Source organism: Quercus robur, chromosome 6, assembly GCF_932294415.1.
Source record: "Quercus robur chromosome 6, dhQueRobu3.1, whole genome shotgun sequence".
Classification (NCBI taxonomy): domain Eukaryota; kingdom Viridiplantae; phylum Streptophyta; class Magnoliopsida; order Fagales; family Fagaceae; genus Quercus; species Quercus robur.
This window is the reverse complement of record NC_065539.1, coordinates 38,937,613-38,950,258: the sequence shown is the minus strand read 5'-3', so window position 1 is coordinate 38,950,258 and position 12,646 is coordinate 38,937,613. Positions and strand designations below refer to the sequence as shown.

Sequence of the window (12,646 nt, the reverse complement as noted above, 5' to 3'; positions counted from 1 at the left end):
CCAAAACGAATTCACCCACTTTCTAAGGACAAAGAAAAATCAGAATATCACAAACATTAAATCGAGTATTTTTTTTTTTAATTTTTCTTTTTTGATAATCATTATAGCAGCAAGTTACAGCCCCACGAAAAATTACCTATTCCCGCTCCATGAAAGAAGCCTAGGAGATATTTTCAGTTCAATCTCCGATCTCCCTCCACCCGAAAAGAAAATAAATAGAGTGAACACTATTTTAAAATTAGATTTATAAATTTGTTGCGTGTCACTGGAAAACACAGGGTGATCAGTTTGATCACTCTGTCTTTGTTCCCTTATTTCTTCGCCTATCCCAAAGAACAAATGAAATCTTGAATCACGCAATTTAAAAAATAAAATTAGATGTGTACAAGACATTATAGTAGATATATATTAAAAAATTAATATATATATTTATATATTTTTTATTCAGAGCTAGGTAGCTGTAACTAACACAGATGTGTACAAGACATTATAGTTTTGAAACTCGGACAATTTAATGAACCGAGAAAGGAAGAGATTCAAGAGTTTTGAGGTCAGACCAAGATTCAGCCAAAGTCAAACCGTAATGTGTCATTTAATTTTTTAATATATTTGATACTTAAATTGGTTTATATTTATTAATTTTTTATTCTTGACCAACAAGATGTGCGTGACCCAATGGTTTGCATGTTGGAGATGTTATTTCACTTGGTGAGAGCAGATTCAAGTCCTACCACCAATTCCCAGTTAACCCGATCAGACCAGTTGGTCTAATCTGGTCTAGGTTTAAAAACAATACAATCACACAGGAGTTTTGAGATTGTTTTACTACTTTATAAACACTATGAGAAATGTAGAATTCGTTCTCTATGTAGTGGGTATCAAAGATAATGGGTTTACTACTTTATAAACACTATGAGAAATGTAGAATTCGTTCTCTATGTAGTGGGTATCAAAGATAATGGGCAGAGTAAGGTAAAGTAACGATTCAAGTCATTACTTCATAATTCCTGAATGTTACTTTTGATGTGGTATATAGAGGGACATGCCCAGTTTGGATGTCCTTCGATATTCCTCGCAATTTCTAACAACAAAGAATCAAGAATGGATAAAAAAAAAAAAAAAAAAAAAAAAAACAAAACAAAACAAAGTTTCTCTCCAAATTAGTTTGGAAAGAAACTTTTCAAATTTCTTATTATATCTTTTTTGTGTGAATCTTGAAAATTTAACTTTTGAAATTTATGTTCCTTATGTTCTTAACATGTATATCAAATTTCATTTAAATTGGATATTTTTTACTATTCGATCAATAAACTTATTTTTTATACACAATTTTAAATCATAAAAATTTGAAATTTTAATATTTGTTTGATGAGATAGCAATTGATTTTTGATCTTCTTAAAATTTTATATACATGAATAATATAATAAGAACATGCAATCTACCGATTAGATTTTTAAAATTCACACTCAATATAGAGATATATGAGGTGTTTGAAGAGAAACTTTGTTCTAAAAATATATATATACTCCACAGGTATAAGTGCTTGTGGGGTGTGGAGGGTAAGGGCCGAGGTTCAAATCTCCAAGAGGGAGTTTCACACACATATACACTTAGATTAGATTAGAGTAGAATTCTATCTTGTATCAAAAAAAATATATATATATATTCACAAACACGGTTATTGTAGTTTAAAAAAAAAAAAATTCAAGATAATTAGGCTAAAATTTTGCATTTAGGCCGTTTTGTACGTACTGATGCAGGTTAAGCTGCAAATTCCTTTTTCCAAAATGCTGACTGAAAGAGTTTTGAAGCGTGCAGGACATTTCACAAGGAATTGGGAATCACAACAAAAGACCAACCATACAATGGGGTTGTTGTGCACGTAAACTAAATGCTCTGCTAAAAAGTTCTCATCGTCAAACCTCACTCAAGTTTTACCATGAGTTCTTTCTTCAAAAAAAAAAAAAAAAAAAGTTTTACCATTAGTTCAAAAATAAGAGAAAAAAGTTTTACCATGAGCTTGTACTGAAAGGTGGCGGTCTCTGTCACTCGCAATACAATAGATGTGACATGTAAAAAAATAAAAAATAAAAACCTATGAAAGATCAAAACTCCTCTTTCAATCTTTATCTAATTCAACACAACAATAAGTTGAAGTTAAAATATGGTCATCACCGTCGCCGGAGAATCACTCACCGGAAATCCCACAGACTATGACCGTCTCCAAGAGCTGAAGGCATTTGACGACTCCAAGTCTGGTGTCAAAGGTCTGGTGGATGCTGGTATCACCAAAATCCCCAGAATTTTCGTACGCCGACCGGAGGATCTCGCTGCCCACAACCGGAATTCCGGCGAACCAACCGACATCCATTTCACAATTCCGGTCATAGACCTCGGAGGCCGGCGTGCTGATGCCGTTGACGGTGTCCGGAGGGCTGCAGAGGAGGTGGGGTTCTTCCAGGTGATGAATCATGGGATAGCTGAGAGAGTGCTGGAGGAGATGTTGGAGGCGGCGCGTGGCTTCCACGAGCTGCCGAGGGAGGTGAAGGCGGAGTACCATAGTAGGGAGTTGATGAAGAAGGTGAAGTTTGGAAGTAACTTTGATTTGTACAAGTCAAGGTTCGCCAACTGGAGGGACTCTTTATTTTGTGTTATGGGTCCTGACCCTCTGGACCCTCAAGAATTGCCTCTAGTCTGCAGGTATTCTTTTACTTCTCGTTACTCAAAAAACTTGTTCTTGTTTATTTTTTAGATTCCTATATGATTTTTGTTATTTATACTTGAATATTATTATTATTATTTTTTTTTTTTTGAGAAGATTATACTTGAATATTCTGGGAACATTGATAGATGATAACTGAATATTCTCTCTTAATTTTTTTTTGGTGGATAAGTACATTAGTTTTTTATTTGAAAATTGAGGTACGGTTGGGAATGAAGAAAGTCCATTTGCCAGTTAAAATGTAGCATTTCTGGAATCTAACTCTGTACGTATAAATGATGTGCCAATCTATATATATTTATATTTTAATATTTAATTTAAATTATTGCCTGGATTCATTTTAAATGGTTGTGATCCTTTTCAAAAAACGCTAGGTTTTCTTTGTCAGAAATTTTCTTCAATTGAATTTGGATATGACATTCGCAGATGAACTTTTTATTAATTTGTTTATTTGATCCAGAATGTGATATAGAAAGAATATATAATTTACAGATATTCGGACTAGCCGTTCTTAATTTTTCTGCATTTCCCATGTATTGGTTTACAATGTCACAACTCACAAAGGATGTTTTATACTTTTAGTGCATCTTTGAAAGTATGCTATTTGACGATATAAAATGACAAATCATGGGCCATCCATATAAGGAATGTGTATTCCTTTTAAATAAGGTTTCCTTGTTACAACTTTCGATGGCTTGTATGTTGTATACCTTTAGGAAAATTAAAATTTGTTTTATTGATAAATTCGTAGTTTTGTATATGTTTGTTGACCTGCTTTGCAGAGACATAACTATTGAGTATTCTAACCAAGTCCATAAGTTGGGGATCACTTTGTTTGAAATGCTATCAGAAGCACTTGGGCTCAAATCTGACCAACTTTTAGGCCTGGACTGTGCAAAGGGGCATGTCATTCTGAGTCACTACTATCCAGCATGCCCTGAGCCTGAATTGACCATGGGCACAACCCAACACTCAGATCCTGATTTCCTTACCATCCTACTTCAAGACCATATTGGTGGACTTCAAGTTTTTTATCAAAATAGGTGGATCGATGTTCCTCCTGTTCCTGGAGCTCTAGTAGTAAACATTGGAGATCTATTACAGGCAAGATTTTTATATATTTGACTTAATTGTTAGTTCTTCACTATTTACCCACTTTAATGACCATATGTAATACAGTCTATATATATGGGCTGCATTTCTTATAATCTAATGAACAATTGGTGCTAAAATGAATAGAATTACACAATCTTCCTACCAATAAATGTTATTTTTGTCAAGTTTTTTAAAGATGCCTTCTCATTCATGTTTGTGTAACACACATGTTGGACAATTCTCAGTGTCGATTTTTGTGAAAGGTACCAAACCTCAACAGAAAATGGACCCTTTTCTGTGTCGTTACTTTAGAAAGTGATAACATGACAAGCATCTGATAACTTGAGTTCTTGAACATGTGCATGTCACATTCAGTTACTAGTTCCTATTCCTTCATAGGCCCTTCTGTGCTTTTCAAGATTTCAGGCCTTTGGTGAATAGAAGTGTTTTTTTAACTCAAAAATAGAAAAGGAAAAAGAAAACCTTGCCCCCTTTTGCATATGGAGGTACTAAGAGCATTCATTAAAATTATCACTATTTTGATGTGGCAAAATTATATTGATGTCTCTTGTGTGAAGGTGCAGTCACTTTTTACCTGTAGCATTTTTGCAAGAAAAAACTTCTGCACTAGTTCAAGACTTCTCATTCAGCATGTTTACAACTACCAAGTATTTGTTAATACAACTCAACCATGTAACCTTCATTCTTAATCATTGTTGCTGTGCATACACATGACCATTGCTCGAGTTTTTATGGGAGTGATCAGCATTGTGCCTGATGACTAAATAGTACGGGCAGAGGAAATAACAAAAAAGTCAGGATATACCAAAATTTTGACAGAGAAGGAAGGCTGGTTCCTGAATTTAGCAGAAAATCAATATCTTTATAGTCTCTAGCTCTGTTAAAAAATTTAACTAATGCATCTGAAACAAGGTAGCTAAAAACTGAAAAAATGAGTCACCAAAGCTTGGTATAACCAGTTTTGAAGCTTAGGTTTTTTTCACTCTGCATTTTCAAGTTTAATATTTTGCTTATGCTACAGACCAAATGAGAAAGGGATTGATTAGCATGAAATATCTTGTGTCCTTTCTTGTGGTGATTTCTGCCTTTGTTCAAAAATATTCAAGTAATTAATGATGAATCTTAAAGAGAAATGGGACCTAAAGAAGAAGCAAAGCATCAAAATGCGGCAGAACCATTTTGTAAAGTTTAGGTATTTGTCACTTTGCATTTTAAACTTCAATATTTTGCATTTAGTGCACAAAAAATAAGAAAATAATTTGGTAATTTTAATTGTAATGCGGGAGTTAGTGTTTAAGATTATGAGGCAAGGCTATAGGAGATCAGATTGGTATATAATTTCTTGTAACAGTTTTATGGTTTCTTCTGTTGTAATTTTTGCCTTTTGCAGCTCATATCTAATGACAGATTTAGAAGTGTTGAGCACCAAGTGCTAGCAAACCATATGGGACCGAGAGTATCCATTGCATGCTTTTTCACTCCTCACCTTCATCCATCAACAATTATTTATGGGCCGATCAAGGAATTGCTATCAGAAGATAATCCCCCTGTATACAGGGAAACCTCAGTTCGAGATTTCGTTGCTTATTATGATGAGAAAGGACTTGATGGGAACTCTGCTCTTAACACATTTCAAGTTGCAAAAAGGTGACAAGGAAATAAGAGAACTGGATTTGTGCCTCTCTTAATCTGATATTTTATAAGAACCTATATGTCATTATCATTTCATATTAAATAATGATGATATTTGCATAATCTACTAGCTACTACACAAATTATATGCGCATCAGCGCATGGTATAAGATGACCATGTTTTACTGCATGCTCTTGGAATAATATGCACGTTACCTAGATTATATTGTTATTTTATTCCTACTTGTTTTAAAGCATTAGATAAATCAACTCCATTTTGTAAATTGTAAAACCTGTTCTGCTTATTACTCTGAAGTCTTTCCTCCAAAAAAAAAAAAAAATACTACTCAGAAGTCAGAATGGATTGGCCTGCATAATTATCGTGATAAAATTGGCATGGTATGAAAATGAAACAGATCCAGTAGTTCTCTTTGGAAGAAGATGCCCATATGTGAATCTGTCAATAATGAACTAGAATTATTATTATTATTCAGATAGGTAAGAATAATATTGAAATTGTGTTAAAAGAGTCGGGGCTAAATCAACGATAGGGAATTTCCAATGACCAAAATTAATTCACCCCAATTTTTAAGGACAAAAAAGAAAAATCAGAATATAACAAGCATTAAAGCGATTTTTTTTTTTCCCTTCTCTTTCTTTTTTGATAATCATTATAGCAGCAAGTTAAACCCTCACAAAACTTTAAGCAAAAATAAAATAAAATAAATAACTAACTGACAAACAAAGAGACTTTCTCATTGTCTATATATTATCACAAAAAAGAAGAAGAAGATAAGTGGTCTAAAGTACCACATCGGTCAGGTAGTGAGCGAGTCTTCGATTTATAAACCTCACTTCTATCTATATTATCTATATTTTGAATAACGTGATTAAAAAAATAAAACTAGATCTGTAATTTTTTATTATTACTGGATTTATGTAAACGTAACTAAGAGGAGCTTATTATTTGCTTTAATTCCTACAATTTTTTAAAGGTTTATTTTACCATCAGAACTACATTTTCTATTTTAGTTTTATACATAGTTATTTTTCAAAAACACCCACATTAAATTATTTATTTTGTTAAAATATTAATTTTTCTTGATATTTTAATAGTTTGTCTCTCTTTACACATTTTGATCACCATCATTCCTTCATAAATGCAAAGAATGAATATTAAAAAACATAACACCCATGCACAACCATTATAGCTAAAATGGAAAATAAATCATAGATTCATGATATATATATATATATAAATATATATTTATATATATATATATATGTGTGTGTGTGTGGTTTTTAAAGTTATTGGGCTAAGAGCATTTGTATCAACTCATGCAAAAATTTGTGTCTATTTTAGCACAAGATGATATTTTTTCTATTTTATATACTCATTTTTTAAAACATCACACATCAAATTATCTATTTTACATTATATTTCTTTAAAATATATTTTTTTTCTTAATTTTTTAAAATTGTTTTTCTTTTTTCACATACAACAACAACCACTCATTTTCTTTCTTCATTCTCCGAATATGTAAAAAAATAAAAAATAAAAATGCTAAATGAAAAATAAATAATGTCAGTGTATTTTACAAAATAATTGTCACAAATGTTTAAATTTACACCATTTTAATATACCAACCATACAATGGGGTTGTTGTGCACGTAAAGTTGATGCTTTGCTAAAATGTTCTCACCCTCAAACCTCAATCAAGTTTTAACATGAGCTTGTATTGAAACGTGGCAGTCTCTGGTAGTTGTAATACATGTGACATGCACAAGCAGAGGCACACATAAGCTTGGAGCAGCGCCCCCCCCCCCCCCCCCCCCCCCACAAAAATGCTTTTCAAATAGACTGGGCGTAAAAATGTATTAATTGGCCCCTCAAAAAAAATTCACATACCTAGTCCAATGTTAGTTTTAGTGGTTTCCCTTTTGAAATATGATTGTTGGTGTATGATTGTTGATCAATCATCTTTCAAATCTACATAAATGATACACTAGTACGAGCAATAAAAAATATTTGATACCATAAGTATGTCTCAATTTCATTGGCTAATGATTGGATGTATCCAGATTATGGAACTATTAGGATTAAAGAAGATATGGCATATAAAAGCACTAAAACAAAGTTACAGATATTAGTTACCTTTCAGTTATTAGCCTTCGGTTAGCCAGTGATTAGAGCAATTGTTATATGTTTTCTTTTGTTGTAAGTCTTATGAATCATACAATGTTTCTTTGTAACATTCCCTATGAAATATGACCATTTTTACAATTACAATATTTTAGTTTCTCAAATGTATTTCACCCAAAAAACATAAGTTTACCCAAACCAAAAATAATTCGAAGTTGCCAAGGTGCTATTTTTTTTTTTTTCTAAGAAAACAAAAGTTCAGTGTGTTCGTGCATGTTGAAATGTGAAAGTCTGTTTTGTTGCTTCTTCTTTTCTTTTTCTTTTTTTCTTTTTTTCTTTTTTTAATTGCTAAAAGTTTAGAATAATGCTATGGACACATAAAAATGCACAATTTTGTGCCACAACTCGTCAAGTGACGAGTTGTAATTGGTGGATGTGTAATGGTGGGACATGTGGGGACACATTTCCACCATTCATAACTCGCCATATAGCAAGTTGTAACATAAAGTTATGCATTTTTATACGTCCTTAATATTACTCAAAAGTTTATTGTGTTACTTAAACTCAGGGCCGGCTCAAGGCCTAGGCAAGTTAGGCCTAGGCCTAAGGCCCCACCAAAAATCAAAAATTTTTTTAAGAAAAAAGGCCCCATTTTTCATAATTAAAGGCCCAAATTTTTATATATTTTCTAAAGGTTGTACATTTTTTTTATTAGTGATGTTAAGGGTACTACAAATTTTACTATTGACTTACAAATTGTCATGTTATTAATCACAAATAAGTGATATAAACATTCATTAGTTAAATTGATGAAGTTCATCAATGAGAGACAGTGTCACATTATATTTTGAAAATTTTATAGTGCTTTTAATTAGCGCATTTTTCTTTTTCATTTCTATTAATGTTCTCAAATTACGAGACCAATTGAACCTTAACTCAATTGAAACCCTAAAATATTTCAAAAAGATGTTGCAAATGTGTTAAATCATCAATTATAGATTAATCTCCCTTGATAGTTTGAGACTTTGATTTTTGTAAACTAATATCCTACAAAGTCACACACCAAATAATATCTATCTCTCTCTCTTAAAATCAAACTATAAAATTAAAAATTAGATTACAACTTTATTTAACTATGCATCGTCTTATATCCAAAATAAAGTATCTTTTTCCATCGCAATATATTTTTATTTCTTTTTATTAATATTTATAATTCAACTATGATATTCAATTCTCTATATGAAATTAACATTAGTCTAGTTGGTATTATTTATGTATTTAATGTATCAAATTAACTTTAATTTGATTAGTATTAAATAATTTTGTTTAATTAATATTTACATATTAAAGGCCCCGCATAAATTTTTCGCCTTAGGCCCCAAATTATGTTGGGCCGCCCCTGCTTAAACTAGTGATTTTTCTTTTTTCTTTTTTGGTGCGGTCTTTAGTCTTTAAGTTTCATTTCTTTTAACTCTATTTGTCTTCAGACTCTCACACACAAAAATACACATAAATATGAGTCATAACTAATGTGCAAACATTTAAGACAAGGATTTCCTACAAACATGGTTGTAGGAGTTGCTGCATAAAAGAACAGGCGCCAAAGACTAAAGTGACACATATCCATAGATCATGTGCAAGGCACATGACTTGTTTGTGGTTTAATTCTCCGTTAACGTTTTTCTCCCTCTCTGTCAAAAGGCAAAAGGAGATTAGGCAGACAAAATCAAAATCATCTTACCTCATTATCTCTCTTAAAAACCCATTAGACTCTTTCTCAATCTCTATCTCTTCCTCCTTTATACGGTATTTAAACTAAATTTTGTTTTAAATGAATTTGAGTTGTTTTAGGAGTCTAATCTAAGTATTTGAGTTCGAATAGGAATGTACACAAGACCCAGATAAATCTAAGAGAAGGAACACAAAAAAGTAAGAGATTTTCACTATTTTTTTCTCTGGTTTTTTAAAATTTACTATATGATTCACAAATCTAAATAGTTTAGCTTCTTTCTCTGTGAATAGTATAGAGAAACAAAAGGGGAAAATTTGATTAATTCAGAGACAATACAGGTAGTTTATGGTTTTAAAGTTTAAAGACAATAAAAGTAAACATAATTTCCAAACACTATTTTTAGAGAGAATCTCCAAGTCACGTGTAGAGAGAGATGATTGTTGAGGTTTGAATCAAGGAATAGCCAACCCAAACTAACCAACCAAATGCTGGCTTTCCCAAAAAATGAACAAGAAAACAAGAGAGAGAGAGAGCAATAAGTGGGATCGGTGGGAAGAGCATGTGGCGAGAGGGACTATTTTTTTAAGGGTTCATGTGGCTGGGGTTTCTGTCTTTCCGATGAAAGGGAGGGAAGGAGAAAGAGAGAGAAATGTCTGATGGGTTTTAAGGAGAGAAGAAAAGAAGATTTTGATTTTGATTTTTCTTAAGCTGTTTGACACAAGGAGGAGACGATAAAGAGAAAAGCTTTTTTTCTTTTTTTTTTTTTAAACTACGTTAAACAAAGAATTAAACCTCAAACGTCATGTGCCTTGCCCATAATTTATGAATATATGCCACCTTTTCTTTTTTGCCACCTTTTCTTTTATGCAGCAACTCCTACAACCATGCTGGTAGGAAATTCTTGTCCCCTAATTAAAGGCCATGCGTTGCATGGTTTACTTAAAAAGATATATGTAAATAAATTAAAAGATTCACATCTATATTAATAATTAGTTAGTCACATTATAAAACATATATATGTTACAACGTATAATTAATACATACATTTGAGTCACTTTTATGAGCACGGTGTGTAATATATAAATTTTACATATTAAAACATAAAATAATGATATATAATCAAAATAAATATTATATTTATTTTAAATTATATACTTGAAACTTTTGCTAATAAAATTTTATATGAAGTAGAATTTTTAATTTCTTATAGTTTAGAAAATAGATATTTTCTTTTCATTATTTTGACTTTCCTAATGCATAATGTAAATAAAGAAATAATAAGTGTTAATCTTATGTGTGGAGTAAAGTTGCTTGAGATGATTATATATGAGATCTTCACATGCTCTGTAACCAAATTGACAAACAAACTCTTCATAAGAGTGTCATTAAAAAGTAAAATAAATACTAAACTAAAACTCTTAACTCATGGGAAAAAAAAAAAAAAAAAACTGAAATTTGTCAAACTTAAACTTTTTTAAGTGTGTGGATTGAAGATTTTAAAAGTAGATAAATTAACACTTAAATTAAAATTGATGACAGAAAAATCTATATTGACAAAATAAATATTGTAGATAATTCATATAGTGATGAAGAGGAAAAAAAAGTTGATATCAACAATTAAGCATTTGTATCTGTAGTTGCACGATTTTCCTGGTCCAAACCCTATTGATCAGGCCTTGGCCCGAGGCGCAACACACAATAAATATTTGTAGAGGATGGGTCAAAGAACTTAGCCTCAGTGAGCTTAGTCGGTTTGATGCATGGACAATATTATTGCAGGAATAAAAACACAAGAATGGATATCTAACAGAAGATTCTATTTCCTAAGTGCCGAATACATTTCTTCGTCCCCCTCTTTGAGGGACTCCACTACATTATATAGCTCTCTCATTCTTATTTGAACCTTACACTTGTTGATCATTTAAGCTTGAGCACCTGTCCTATCAGACATCCTTATCACTCCCTTGTGAGTTGCAATGGCCAAGGTAGTACTGTTCAGGGGTCTTTTCCTCATTAATGCAGCCAAGAGGGTGGTTGTGACACATTTAATGTGGTGGTGGCAGCTTTCCATGAGATATTTTGGGTTTTATTCTTTTTTATATGCTTGGAGGATGAACTGCAATGGTTGGGGCGAGCTCTTCGTCCGAACTTCGTAATGTCCGAGGAGGAGTTACTCCTCGGACAGGTTTCTTTTACTGCAATTGGGCTTGAATAAGATTTTGGCTGTGACTTCTCCTCGGACAGGATGCTTCTCGGACGGGCCCATAGTTTGACTAGCCCATTATTTTGGGCCGGGCCCCACAATAGCCCCTCAAAACTCTGGTTTTTATCTCCTTCCGAGGAGAAAAGCGGGGTTTTGATGTTAGTGAGAGGATGGAAGTAAGGAGGGCTTGGGGCGCGCGTGCGAGCAGTTACTTTGGACGCGCTACAATTTACGAGGCGCGGCTATTTACTTCCGGAGGCTTTCTGTCCCCTTCATCCAACGGTGAGGCGTGGATCGAACGACCATTATTTTTTCTCGAATTTTTAGGCAGAAGCGATCTTTTCTCTCTCCTCCCGGCTATATAAGATGTCAGAGGGGTTCAGTTTTCTTTTTATCTGCATCTCATAAACCCCAAAGGATTCCAGAGAACTCCATCGAACTCCAGAGATCTACAAATACTTGCGTCCGCTAAGCCTCCATAGCCATTTTTCGTGAAGCGTCTCCTCCAAGAGAGATTTCCAAGCATCCCATTGAGCGTTTTGTGAAGGTATCAGTAAATTTCGTTCATTTCGCCGTTCCAATTCCCTCCTTGGACTTTACTTTTCTCCTCGGTCTTTATTTTCATTCCTCCAGTTCAGCTCAGATGGGTAGATTCGAAAAACTAGTAAAAACTCCGGCCGCTATGGAGGCCTTTAGGGCAAAATACCACATTCCCCCGGGGGTGGGGCTGCAGTACTGTCCTCTTGAAGGAGTATTGACAGATAGAGGCGAGGGAGAAGTTATTATCCCCATGATTGCTTTCATAGAGGGAGGGATGACACTTCCCATGCGTAGGATTACAAGGGAATACCTGTTCAACCATAGGTTGACGCCGCATCAGTGTGCCCCAAACATGTTCAAGATACTAGGCTGTGTAGATGTCCTAGACGAGAGGATGAATCTAGGCCTTACCTGGCACGATGTGGTTTATCTATACGAGTGTCACCACATCGAGAACGGAGGGTATTATCTTAAATCCCGATCCGAGGTCGTTAGGTTGATCTCTTGTCTCCCAATATCCAATAAGACCGTGAAGAACGATTTCCTTATTGCTTCGG

At 33.3% G+C, this 12,646-nt stretch overlaps 1 pseudogene; it reads left to right on the top strand.

The window, feature by feature from the left end:
- Positions 1 to 2,075: 2,075 nt before the first annotated feature.
- Positions 2,076 to 5,695, top strand: LOC126688687 (1-aminocyclopropane-1-carboxylate oxidase homolog 1-like; annotated as a pseudogene).
- Positions 5,696 to 12,646: the final 6,951 nt, after the last annotated feature.